Consider the following 10,955-nt stretch of genomic DNA (forward strand, 5'->3'; position numbering starts at 1 on the left):
AGGACCTCTCATCTAGTGCCTCCTATCTCATGCCATAAATACAATATTCCTTAATACCTAATTCAAGAGTTCAGTTATATTGAAATCTTTCTATAATCTTTTGCATGTTCTCTGGGTTTTATACTGTCATGTTCCCTCCCACTCCCTTAATTCTACATCCAGGCATACAGGCATATATGCTATTTCTTTAGCCCCCCCACCCCCAGCTCTGCTCAGATCTGGTTTATGGTGGTATGCAGAATTGAACCTAGGATTTTAAAGCCTCAGGCATGGGAGTCTCTTTGCATAAGCATAACTATTATACTTATCTCCCTTGACCCATATGCCTTTTCTTTTCTCTCTCTCTTTCTTTCTTTCTTCCTTTCTTTCTTTCTTTCTTTCTTTCTTTCTTTCTCTCTCTCTTTCTTTCTTTCTCTTTCTTTCTTTCTTTCTTTCTTTTCTTCCTTCCTTCCTTTTCTTTCTTTCCTTCTTTTTTCTTTCTTCCTTCCTTTTTTTTTTTTTCCTACAGATGTATTCCCTTATTCAATCTAGGTTGCCACAAAGACAGAAAGCACAGGGGTTTTTCTTTTTGCATCCTAGTTCAAACAAAAGAACAAGGAGCTGTTCAAAGGCCGATCAGTGGTTGTACTATGCTATTTTATCTTGAAGAAACAAGTCTCTTCACCATTTTCCTTGGAAATTCTCATTCCAAGAATTTAAAGGCTTTATAGGAGAATTAAAAGTATCTGGGAAGAATCATAGCTTTATATCTTACCACGGTTTCTTTCTTCCCACTCAAGTTCTCTACCCTGTCTCCTAGGATAGAGAAGCTATTGCTGTCCTTGCTGTGTACATAGCATTTTAGCAGGTGAGTATATTTGATCTTGCTGGTAGAGATTGTTGCTCTTTTTCATGTCTATTTTCCCCTTCTTCTACAGTAAAATTAGGATATTCAAGTGCAAGGGTAGCAATTATATTCCTTGCTTTCTAAGTGCTTAGGTTCAATTATATATTGATACTTTGGCCAAAGTGAAATAAGCGTAACTGGTCTGTGTAACATCTGGATTTTTTTTTTCACCTGAAAGAATGATTGTACTTCCTTTCAACATTTCCCTCTTTCTTCTGTCTGAATTATGGATGTAGCAATGAATTATCCTGAACAATTCATATAAAGGCAGCAGGAATGTTGGTGCAAGATTGACAAGATAAAGTTCTTATCCTCATCCTTGATTGGTTACTTCCTAGAAGTAAATTTCTGTCTTCTTGATTCATTTAGATTTTGAAATTTTTGTTCTGCAGTCAAGTAGTTATCCTAATTTATCCAGTGTCCTTCAAGCTTTATACCCTTTGCAACAAAGCATTTAAAAAAACTTTCATTAGTGATTTACAAAATTATAACAGGGGTATAATTCCATACCTTTCTCACCACCAGAGTTCTGTGTCCCGATTCCCTCCACTGGAAAATACATTCGTTCTCCCAAGGTCATATATATGGGTTGACTATTATTTCTGGAACTATCTATATTTTTATATGTATGCCCATTTTTTCCTATGGTCTTTCCTTCTCTTCCTAAGTCACACCTACTGTTTCTAAGTGTCCTTCCACACATACCCCCATCACCTCCTTTTTATTTTTCATCTTCTCTCTCTGGCTTTTCATGGAATATGCTCCTTCTGGGAGTATAGACCAAAAAAAAGAAAATTTTTTTTTTCTTGCATCCAGGGTTATTGCCGGGGCTGGGATGAATCCACTGCTCCTGGAAACCATTTTTTCCCCTTTTGTTGCCCTTGTTGTTTTATCATTGTTGTGGTTACTATTATTGTTGTTGTTGTTGCTGTCTTTGGATAGGACAGAGAGAAATGGAGAGAGATGGGGAAGACAGGGAGGGGGAAAGATAGACACCTGCAGACCTGCTTCACCACCTGTGAAGCGACTCCCCTGCAGGTGGGGAGCTCAGGGCTCCAACCCAGATCCTTACTCTGTTCCTTGCGCTTCCAGCCACGTGCACTTAAACCACTGTGCAAGCGCCAGACTCCCAGACCAGAAATTTTTATGGGGTGCAGAAGGTTGAAGGTCTGGCTTCTATAATTACTTCTTTGCTGGACATGGGCATTGGCAGATTGATTCACACCCCCAGCCTATTTCTGTTTTTCCCTAGTGGGATAAGGGTCTGGAGAGTACCAAGGCATTTTGAAGAACGTTAGGATTCTTTCTTAAGAGGAACTCTGATGAAATGAAATCTCACCCCCACCAAGATTTATATATGAATCTGTTCATAAAAGGGGAAAATAGAAAGGAAACTGAAGGGAGCTGGATGGTAGCGCAGCGGGTTAAGCGCACGGACCAGCATAAGGATCCCGGGTCGAGCCCCCAGCTCCCCACCTGCAGGGGAATCTCTTTACAGGCGGTGAAGCAGGTCTGTAGGTGTCTTTCTCTCCCCTTCTCTGTCTTCCCCTCCTCTCTCCATTTCTCTCTGTCCTAACAATGACGACAACAATAATAATTACAACAACAGTAAAAACAACAAGGGCAACAAAAGGGAAAATAAATAAATAAAATTTAAAAAAAAAAGAAAGGAAACTGAAATTTCTCTTTCTCTCCCTCCCTTCCTTCCCTCCCTCCCTCCTTCCCTCCCTCCTTCCTTCCTTCTTTCCTTCCTTCCTTCTTTCCTTCCTCTCTTTCTTTTTAACAGAACACTGCTCAGCTCTCACTTATGATGGAACAGGGGATTGAACCCGAGACCTCGGAGCCTCGAGCATGAGAGTCTGTTTGCATAACCATTATGCTATCTTCCTGGCCAGAAACTGACATTTCTTTTTTTTTTATCTTTATTGGGGAATTAATGTTTTACATTCAACAGTAAATACAATAGTTTGTACATGCATAACATTTCCCAGTTTTCCACATAACAATACAACCCCCACTAGGTCCTCTGTCATCCTTCTTGGATCTGTATTCTCCCCACTCACCCACCCCAGAGTCTTTTACTTTGGTGCAATACACCAATTCCTAGTAATTGACATTTCTTAAGCAGAAGTATGAGAGTAGACACTTCAGGCACAGAGAAATTTCCTGAGTAAATATTCAGGAGAGTGTAAAGCATAGGAATAAAAAACCACGCAATGTGCCTGGAGTATAACATAATTCTAGAAAACAAAGCTGAAAATATGACTTAAGGATTTCTGGGTGGTGATGTACCTGACTGAGCACATATGTACAACATGTTACCATGCACAAAGACCTGGGTTTATGTCCCCAGTACCCACCTGCAGGAGGGAAGCTTTGCACCACCTGCACCCGTTGCACTACTGCCCGACTGAAGGGAAGCTTTGTAAGTGGAGAAGCAGTACTGCAGGTGTTTCTTTCTCATTCACTCTACCTCCCCCTTTTCTCTCAAGTTCTCTCTGTTTCTCTCCAAAATAAATAAATAAATAAAGGCGTATTTTAAAAAAAGAAATTATGACAGGTTGAATAAAGTAGTAGAGGGATTATCAGTTAGCCTAGACTGTTTTGTTGTAAAAACAAAACAAACAAATGAAACTCCAACTTCTAGGGTCTTAAGACAATTACTTGGGTTGGAAATTAAGGGCTTTGGTAATCAGTAGCTTCTACTGTCTCATGTTTTTATTCATGCAGTTGAGGGCAGCTGTAAGATCAACTGTGATTGGAAGACTTTGTTCACATGTCTATTGGATAGGTTGATGACTGACGTATCTTAATTTTTTCCATGTTGACATTTCAGTTATTTGACTTGTTCATATGTCAACAACATTTAAGGACAACAAAGAGGACAAGTCTCAGTACTCAAATTTTTCATCAGCCATATATATATCCCTTGTTATTAACAGCTTATATTAATATGGTATAATTATTAGCATATTAGTTCTTAGAATTAATTGTTAGCACTAGTGAACCAATATCAACACTAGAGTCTATTCATTAAGAGCATTTTTTTAGTGTTTTCTCTTTAGTGTTTTTGTGTTCCAGGGATTTCTTCCAGGATAATGTATTACATTTATTTGTCATGTCTTCTGAGTCTTTTATCTTGTGGGGAAAATTTCTAAGACTTTTCTTGTTTTTGATAACTTTGATGGTTTTGGGGAACACTGGAAACTTTTTATAGGGTCACCCTATACTGGAATAAATTTCGTGTTTTACTCATAATTAGGCTTGGTTTAAGGATCTGGGGAAGGAAGACCACAGAGACAAAGTGCTTGTTTCTTCATATCATATTAAAGATGAAAACTATCCATAACCTTCTTTCAGGATGAATCTTGATCAACTGACTGACATAGTTTTTTTAAATATTTATTTATTATTTATTCCCTTTTGTTGTTCTTGTTTTATTGTTGTTATGATTGGTGTCATTGTTGTTGGATAGGAAAGAGAGGAGGGGAAGACAGAGAAGGGAAGAGAAAGAGAGACACCTGCAGATCTGCTTCACTGCCTGTGAAGCGACTCCCCCACAGGTGGGGAGCCGGGGACTCCAACTGGGATCCTTATGCCACTTCTTGTGCTTTGCACCATGTGCGCTTAACCTGCTGTGCTACCACCCAACTCCTACTGACATAGTTTTTGTTAAGCTTTTCTACTGTAAAGTTTTCCTACTTCCATTATCCCCATCTAGTACTACTCTCTCTTTGGCATTCGCTATGCTTTGTTTGGCCTCAAGACTAGGTTGTTATTCTTCACCTTCTTGAGCATAGAGTATTCAAAGATATTATGCGAACTGCTATTTTCCTTTCTCCCTCACCCAAATTGTTTTATTCGGGGGGATGGGGAGATAACAATTTACAGTATATAGACACACAGGTATAATTTCTTATCTCCCCATTATGGGTGTCTGCAGAACACTTTCACCCCCCAACTTGGATGCTTTTCCACTATCACATACAGGGGCCCCGATACCTCTTCCACCCTCTCTTAACCTTTCCACCCTATAACCTTTTTATTATTATTATTATTATGAGGATTGGATTTAATATTCACTGGAAAATACACTTTTTAAAAACAGATCAGTTGGGAGAAATCATGAACACTTTGGCATCAAGAATTCCACCTTCCAGCAGAACTGAGAATTTGCTTCTTGCTAAATGACAGATGCTGGAGAAAAACTGATTTGAAATGGGTGTGGTATTTGAATACGAGGCTGTAAACAAATACATGTGTTTATCCACATGAATCCAATAAACTTTTTAAAATAATTTTTTAATATTTGTTTGTTTTCCCTTTTGTTACCCTTGTTGATTTTTTGTTGTAGTAGTAGTTATTATTGTTGTTGTTATTGATGTTGTTGTTAGACAGGTCAGAGAGAAATGGAGAGAGGAGGAGCGAATAGAGGGGAAGAGGAAGATAGACACCTGCAGACCTGCTTCACTACTCGTGAAGCAACTCCTCTGCAGGTGGGGAGCCGGGGGCTCGAACCCGGATCCTTGTGAGGGTTCTTGCCCAACTCCCGAATCCAATAAATTTCTAAGGCAAAAAAAAGACTTCCACCTGTAGCTAGGTTGGCAGCATCAGTGTACTGATAACTTTTTTCTATTTCAGAGAGCTTATTCAGGACTTGGCTGATCTTAACCTCATCAAATTCCAAACACAGAAATTCAGATTACTGTCCATTCTTTCCTAATTCCAGCTCCATTATAGCAACAGGGGTGTGTATTTGAGCTGAATGCCTTGATTGTGATTTGCCATCACCTCTGTAGCTCCGGCCCCGAAGTCCACTGTCCCATCGGCTCTGGTTCATAAGGCTCTCACAGATTTTTGTCTTGTGGCTCTTCCAGAACTTGGAAATGACAGCAGCTTGATCAGATGTGATTCCACCCTGCTTTTTGGTTTGAGCAGTCAAGAATGGCTCCAGCTGGTTGAATCCATGTCAGTAGATGCAATAGATTTAAGAATCCCCTTCATCTTTGCCAGAAAGGGACAAAACTCCCCTGGTGGAACCTCAGGATAGAGCTGGCTCAGCAACAATTCCTCGGAAATGCACTGGTGCCTGTGGAAAACATCCTGGGTCAGGCCTTTGAGCAGCCTGCCCAGGGCTTTGGAGCTCTCCAGCTTTCCCGCCATACTCAGTCATCTATAATCTTTTGTTTTATTGTGATACACCATTTCCTTTCATTAATTTATTCAGTGATTTTTTTGAGTGGTGTTAACTTAATTATTTCTTTTTTTCCCTTTATTTAAGAAAGGATTAATTAACAAAACCATAGGGTAGGAGGGGTACAACTCCACACAATTCCCACCACCCAATCTCCACATCCCACCCCCTCCCCTGATAGCTTTCCCATTCTCTATCCCTCTGGGAGCATGGACCCAGGGTCATTGTGGGTTGTAGAAGGTGGAAGGTCTGGCTTCTGTAATTGCTTCCCCGCTGAACATGGGCGTTGACTGGTCGGTCCATACTCCCAGTCTGCCTCTCTCTTTCCCTAGTAGGGTGGGTCTCTGGGGAAGCTGAGCTCCAGGACACGTTGGTGGGGTCTTCAGTCTAGGGAAGCCTGGCCAGCATCCTGATGACATCTGGAACCTGGTGACTGAAAAGAGAGTTAACATACAAAGCCAAACAAATTGTTGAGCAATCATGGACCCAAAGCTTGGAATAGTGGAGAGGAAGTGTTGGGGGGATACTCACTACATACTCTAGTGTACTTCTACTTTTAGGTATATATTTTGCAGTAGTTTATGGATACGTGTGAACATATGCTCTCTCTCACAGAACCTGGTCTACATCTAGGTTTTGGGACTTTGTTAGAAAGTGAACCACCTGGGATGGAGTTAGAGTATACTATGAAAGGAAAGGTCTCACCCGAGCAATGAAGCTGAAGGGTTGTCATTCCACACGTGAAGTCTCTGGACACAGTCTGAAGTGAAGCATGTTGAGGTGGCAATCGTTGTGTTGATTAGGTTGCAATCGGCAGATGCAATATTATTTGATATGGATTGGGAGAGGCATACGGGAAAGTGGGCCCTATCCAAGGGTTCCAGGACTGGGGGAAGTAGAGGCTCTATAGTGGAGATGTGAGGTTCCTGCTGTCTTAGGGTTCAAAAAGACAATGGATAGTTAATGTTATCATCACATTAATTGGTAATTGGGTTAACTTTGAAAAGTCCTTTTGTTAGGGTTTGCTATACAGTACCCAGTATCTTGTATATAGCTGTGCTATTGGTTGCTTCTGATCTACTTGGTCTAGGCTTTTGAGAGAGTCTGCATATCAATTACACAGCCTATATATTAAAAAGATTCAGTAGTGATTTTTTAATCTGTCTAAACTTGTGGGCATTTATAATATACTTTGCATTATAATTCAAACTGCGTTATTGTTTATTGCTTAATATATTTGAACTTGGACTTCTGGGAGCTGTTATCAGTTGACTTCTCTGAATTATGACATAACCTCATTGACCATAGACTTATGTGACCTAGAAAGTCAGGCTGCACAAGTTTAAAGAAAAGTTAGCAGGGGCTGGGTGGTGGTGCACCAGTTGAGTGCACTTCTTACCATGCTCAAGGACCTGGTTCGAGCCCACTCCCCTTCTCCAGGGGGACAGTTCACAAGTGGTGAAGCACGTCTGCAGGTTTCTGTCTCTCTCCCTCTCACTCTCTCTCTCCCCTTCCTCTTTCAATTTCTCTCTGTATTATCAAATAAAATTTGTGGGAAAAGTAAGTAGCATAAAACCTGCAAGACAAAGAGTGGAAAATGCATGAAAACACCTAAAATATGATTGAAAGTATCATATGAATTTGACAAAAGTAATTAATTGTCCTACTGTAATTTCAAGATTAAATATATCATCAGAGAGGAGCTAGATTTTTTAGTATGTTGTAATAATCAAAATATATTTTTAAAAGAATTTGAAGATGCAAATAGTTTTTACAATTTATCAGAGGTTCAACAGAATGCAGTGAACAAGCTAACAAGGTGTTTCCAGAAGGACAGTAATGTGGAATATGGAGGAATAAAGATGGATATTTTTCCTCCTAAATCAAAAAATTACTTTTGAAATGTCATAAAATATCATCATGAGTCTTAGAAATTTGGTAGTCAAATAAGTGAATGCAGACACATTATTTTAAATTTTTATTTATTTATTTTAATGAGAAAGAAACAAAGAGAATGATACACACAGAGAGAAGACAGCACTGTTCAGCTCTGGGTTATGGTGGTGCTAGGGATTGAACTTGGGACCTCAGGAGCCGCAGGTATGAAAGCCTCTTTGCATAATCATTATGCTGTCTCCCCAGCCCATGAATATACTTTCTGATAAATGGTAAATTTAGTAACTAATAATTGCTTACTGAGATAATTATTTGGTGCAAGAATAAATGAAATGCATAAGCTGCTTAGTACTTTTAAATGAGCTATTGACAAAGATAGAAGAATATTAAATTAGAGGTTTATGCGTATAATTAACTGTCCTTTACTAACTTGTAGAATGTATTCCCAGAAAACTGAAAACACTGATAGTTTAAATATTCACATGAAAGTTGTTAGGTGAATGACTTTATACTATTGTGAAAAATAAATATATAATGATGCATGGGCTATCTTGTTATACTTTCTTGGGTTGACTAGAAGGAAATGTAATGACTCTTTCTCCCATGATATTCTTTATATTCTCAAAGCATTTTAGTACCCAGCTCTCACTTTGGGTTTTTATTTAAGGTGAAATGGAACATGAGAAAACTCTCTGAAAAGTAGAGCCAGAATTCAATTGAAACCCAAAGAGAAGACAGCATAAATGGAACAGGTAAAATGGATCGATTGATTGGTGGTAAGTAAATGATGACTGGATATTGGTGGTGGGTGTGTAGTGACATACGCAGTTGCTGAGGTGAGAAACTGTACACCTAGAACCTATGCAGTGTATTTTTTTATTTTTAATTATCATTATTTATTTGCTAAAAACAACCAGAAGTCGAGAAGAAGGGGGATATAGAGAGGGAAAGAGACAGAGAGACACCTGCGGCACTGTTTTACCACTCATGAAGCTTTCTTCCCGCAGGTGGGGACTGGGGGCTTGAACCCAAGACCTTGTGCACTATAATATGTGTGTTCAACCAGGGGCACCACCACCCAAACCCCATGCAGTTATAGACAGATATTACATAATTTTTAAATTTCTCTATTGGGGAATTAATAGTTTATAGTCAACAGTAAAATAAAATACAATAGTTTGCACATGTGTAACATTTCTCAGTTTTCCACACAACAATTGAAACCCCACGAGGTCCTCCTCAGTCTTCCAGAACCTGAACCCGCCCCACCGACCTTAGAGTTTTTTACTTTGGTGCAATACACCAAACATTAATTTTTTTTAAGTATTAAACTGAATAAAAAGAATATCCTCTCTTTTCATCTTTCATCTCCCCACAACCTTTGTAGATGACCCAAACTCAAAGAGATCACAGATCTCCATGTGCTGGCTTTGAACAACACAATGAAGATAGAATCAGAAACTGTATTTAAACTGCTTTGAAGACAGAAATATCTGAAAATTTTGAGATGAAGAACTGGTCAATTTAAAATTATCCAAAATAAGGTAACAGAACTGCCTTCTGTATGGAAAAGTCTAATAAATCTGGGCCAAAAGTTTGTATCTGTTATTTAATGTTATCCGCTGTCATTTATTATTTCAGTTATGTGTCCTTGAGAAAGTTAATTTGTGCAAGAAATTTTCTTTATTTACAGGATTCTGAAGATTCAACATAATCTACATCTTGGATTTTTCTGCCCAGTTTTATTCAAAACAGAAGCAATCTTAAGGGCAGGGGAGACAGCATAATGGTTATTTAAACAGACTCTCATTTCCGAGGCTCCGAAATCCCAGGTTCAGTCTTCTGCACCACCATAAACCAGAGCTGAGTAGTGCTCTGGTGTTTCTCTCTCTGCATCTCTCTCAAAATAAATAAAAATATTTTTAAAAAATCAATCTTAAATTCACAGAAAGGTTACCATTACGAAATAATTATTTTTCTCCTAATCTTTTGAAGATAAGTTGCTGATACCATTCAACATTATCTAAGCATGTTAGTTTGTATTTATTATAGTGATATTTCCTTAATTAGATATAATCAATATAGTACTATATCTAATTGTTAGGTTCTATTTAAGTTTTCCATTTGTTCCAATAAGTTCTTTGTACCAACACAATCTGGTCTAGAATACTATGCTGCATTTAGTCTCCTTTAATGCAGAATAGTGCTTTGGTTTCCCTTTGACTATTCTGACCTTGACACATATGGAAATTATAGACTGGTTATTTTTTTTTTAATTTTTAAAAATATTTTTATTTGTTCCCTTTTGTTGCCCTTGTTGTTTTATTGTTGTAGCTATTATTGTTTTTATTGATGTCCTTGTTGTTGGATAGGACAGAGAGAAATGGAGGGAGGAGGGGAAGACAGGGAGGGGAAGATAAAGATAGACACCTGCAGATCTGCTTCACCACTTGTGAAGCAGCTCCTCTGCAGGTGGGGATCCAGGGGCTCGAACCAGGATCCTCACGCTGGTCCTTGCACTTTGCACCACCAGCACTTCACCCACTGCGCTACTGCCCGACTCCTGACTGGTTGTTTTATATAAACTGTCCCTCTACTTGAGTCTATCCAATGTGCCCCCATGAGTAAATTTAGCTTTAGTACCTTTGTCAGAAATATCATGGAAGATTCTGTACCATTGCATTTTGTGGTAGGTGTGATGAGTCTTATATGCATATGTCGGTGTCAAACTGCATCATACAATCTTATAATACTGTAAGCCATTGTTAATTCAGTAATAAAAAAGAATGACCTATGGGTTGGGTGACGGTGTACCTGGCAAAGTGCACACATTACCATGCGCAAAGACCTAGGTTCAAGCCTCCAATCCCCACCTGCAGGGGGGAAGCATCACAAATAGTGAAGCAGGGTTGCAGGTGTCTCTCTGTCCCTCTCTATCACCCTTCCCTCTCAATTTTTCTCTGTCCTATCAAATTAAGT

General features: G+C 39.0%; 1 non-coding gene and 1 pseudogene across 1 annotated transcript; both read right to left on the minus strand.

Moving 5' to 3' along the window:
* Positions 1-506: 506 nt before the first annotated feature.
* LOC132540081 (small nucleolar RNA SNORA31) lies at positions 507-628 on the minus strand. Its single transcript, XR_009551346.1, has one exon. It is a non-coding gene; the product is annotated as a small nucleolar RNA SNORA31 (small nucleolar RNA).
* Positions 629-5,482: 4,854 nt separating this feature from the next.
* Positions 5,483-6,049, minus strand: LOC103121399 (COMM domain-containing protein 1-like; annotated as a pseudogene).
* Between the last annotated feature and the right edge of the window lie 4,906 nt (positions 6,050-10,955).

The sequence above is a fragment of the Erinaceus europaeus genome, chromosome 8, assembly GCF_950295315.1.
Source record: "Erinaceus europaeus chromosome 8, mEriEur2.1, whole genome shotgun sequence".
Lineage (NCBI taxonomy): Eukaryota > Metazoa > Chordata > Mammalia > Eulipotyphla > Erinaceidae > Erinaceus > Erinaceus europaeus.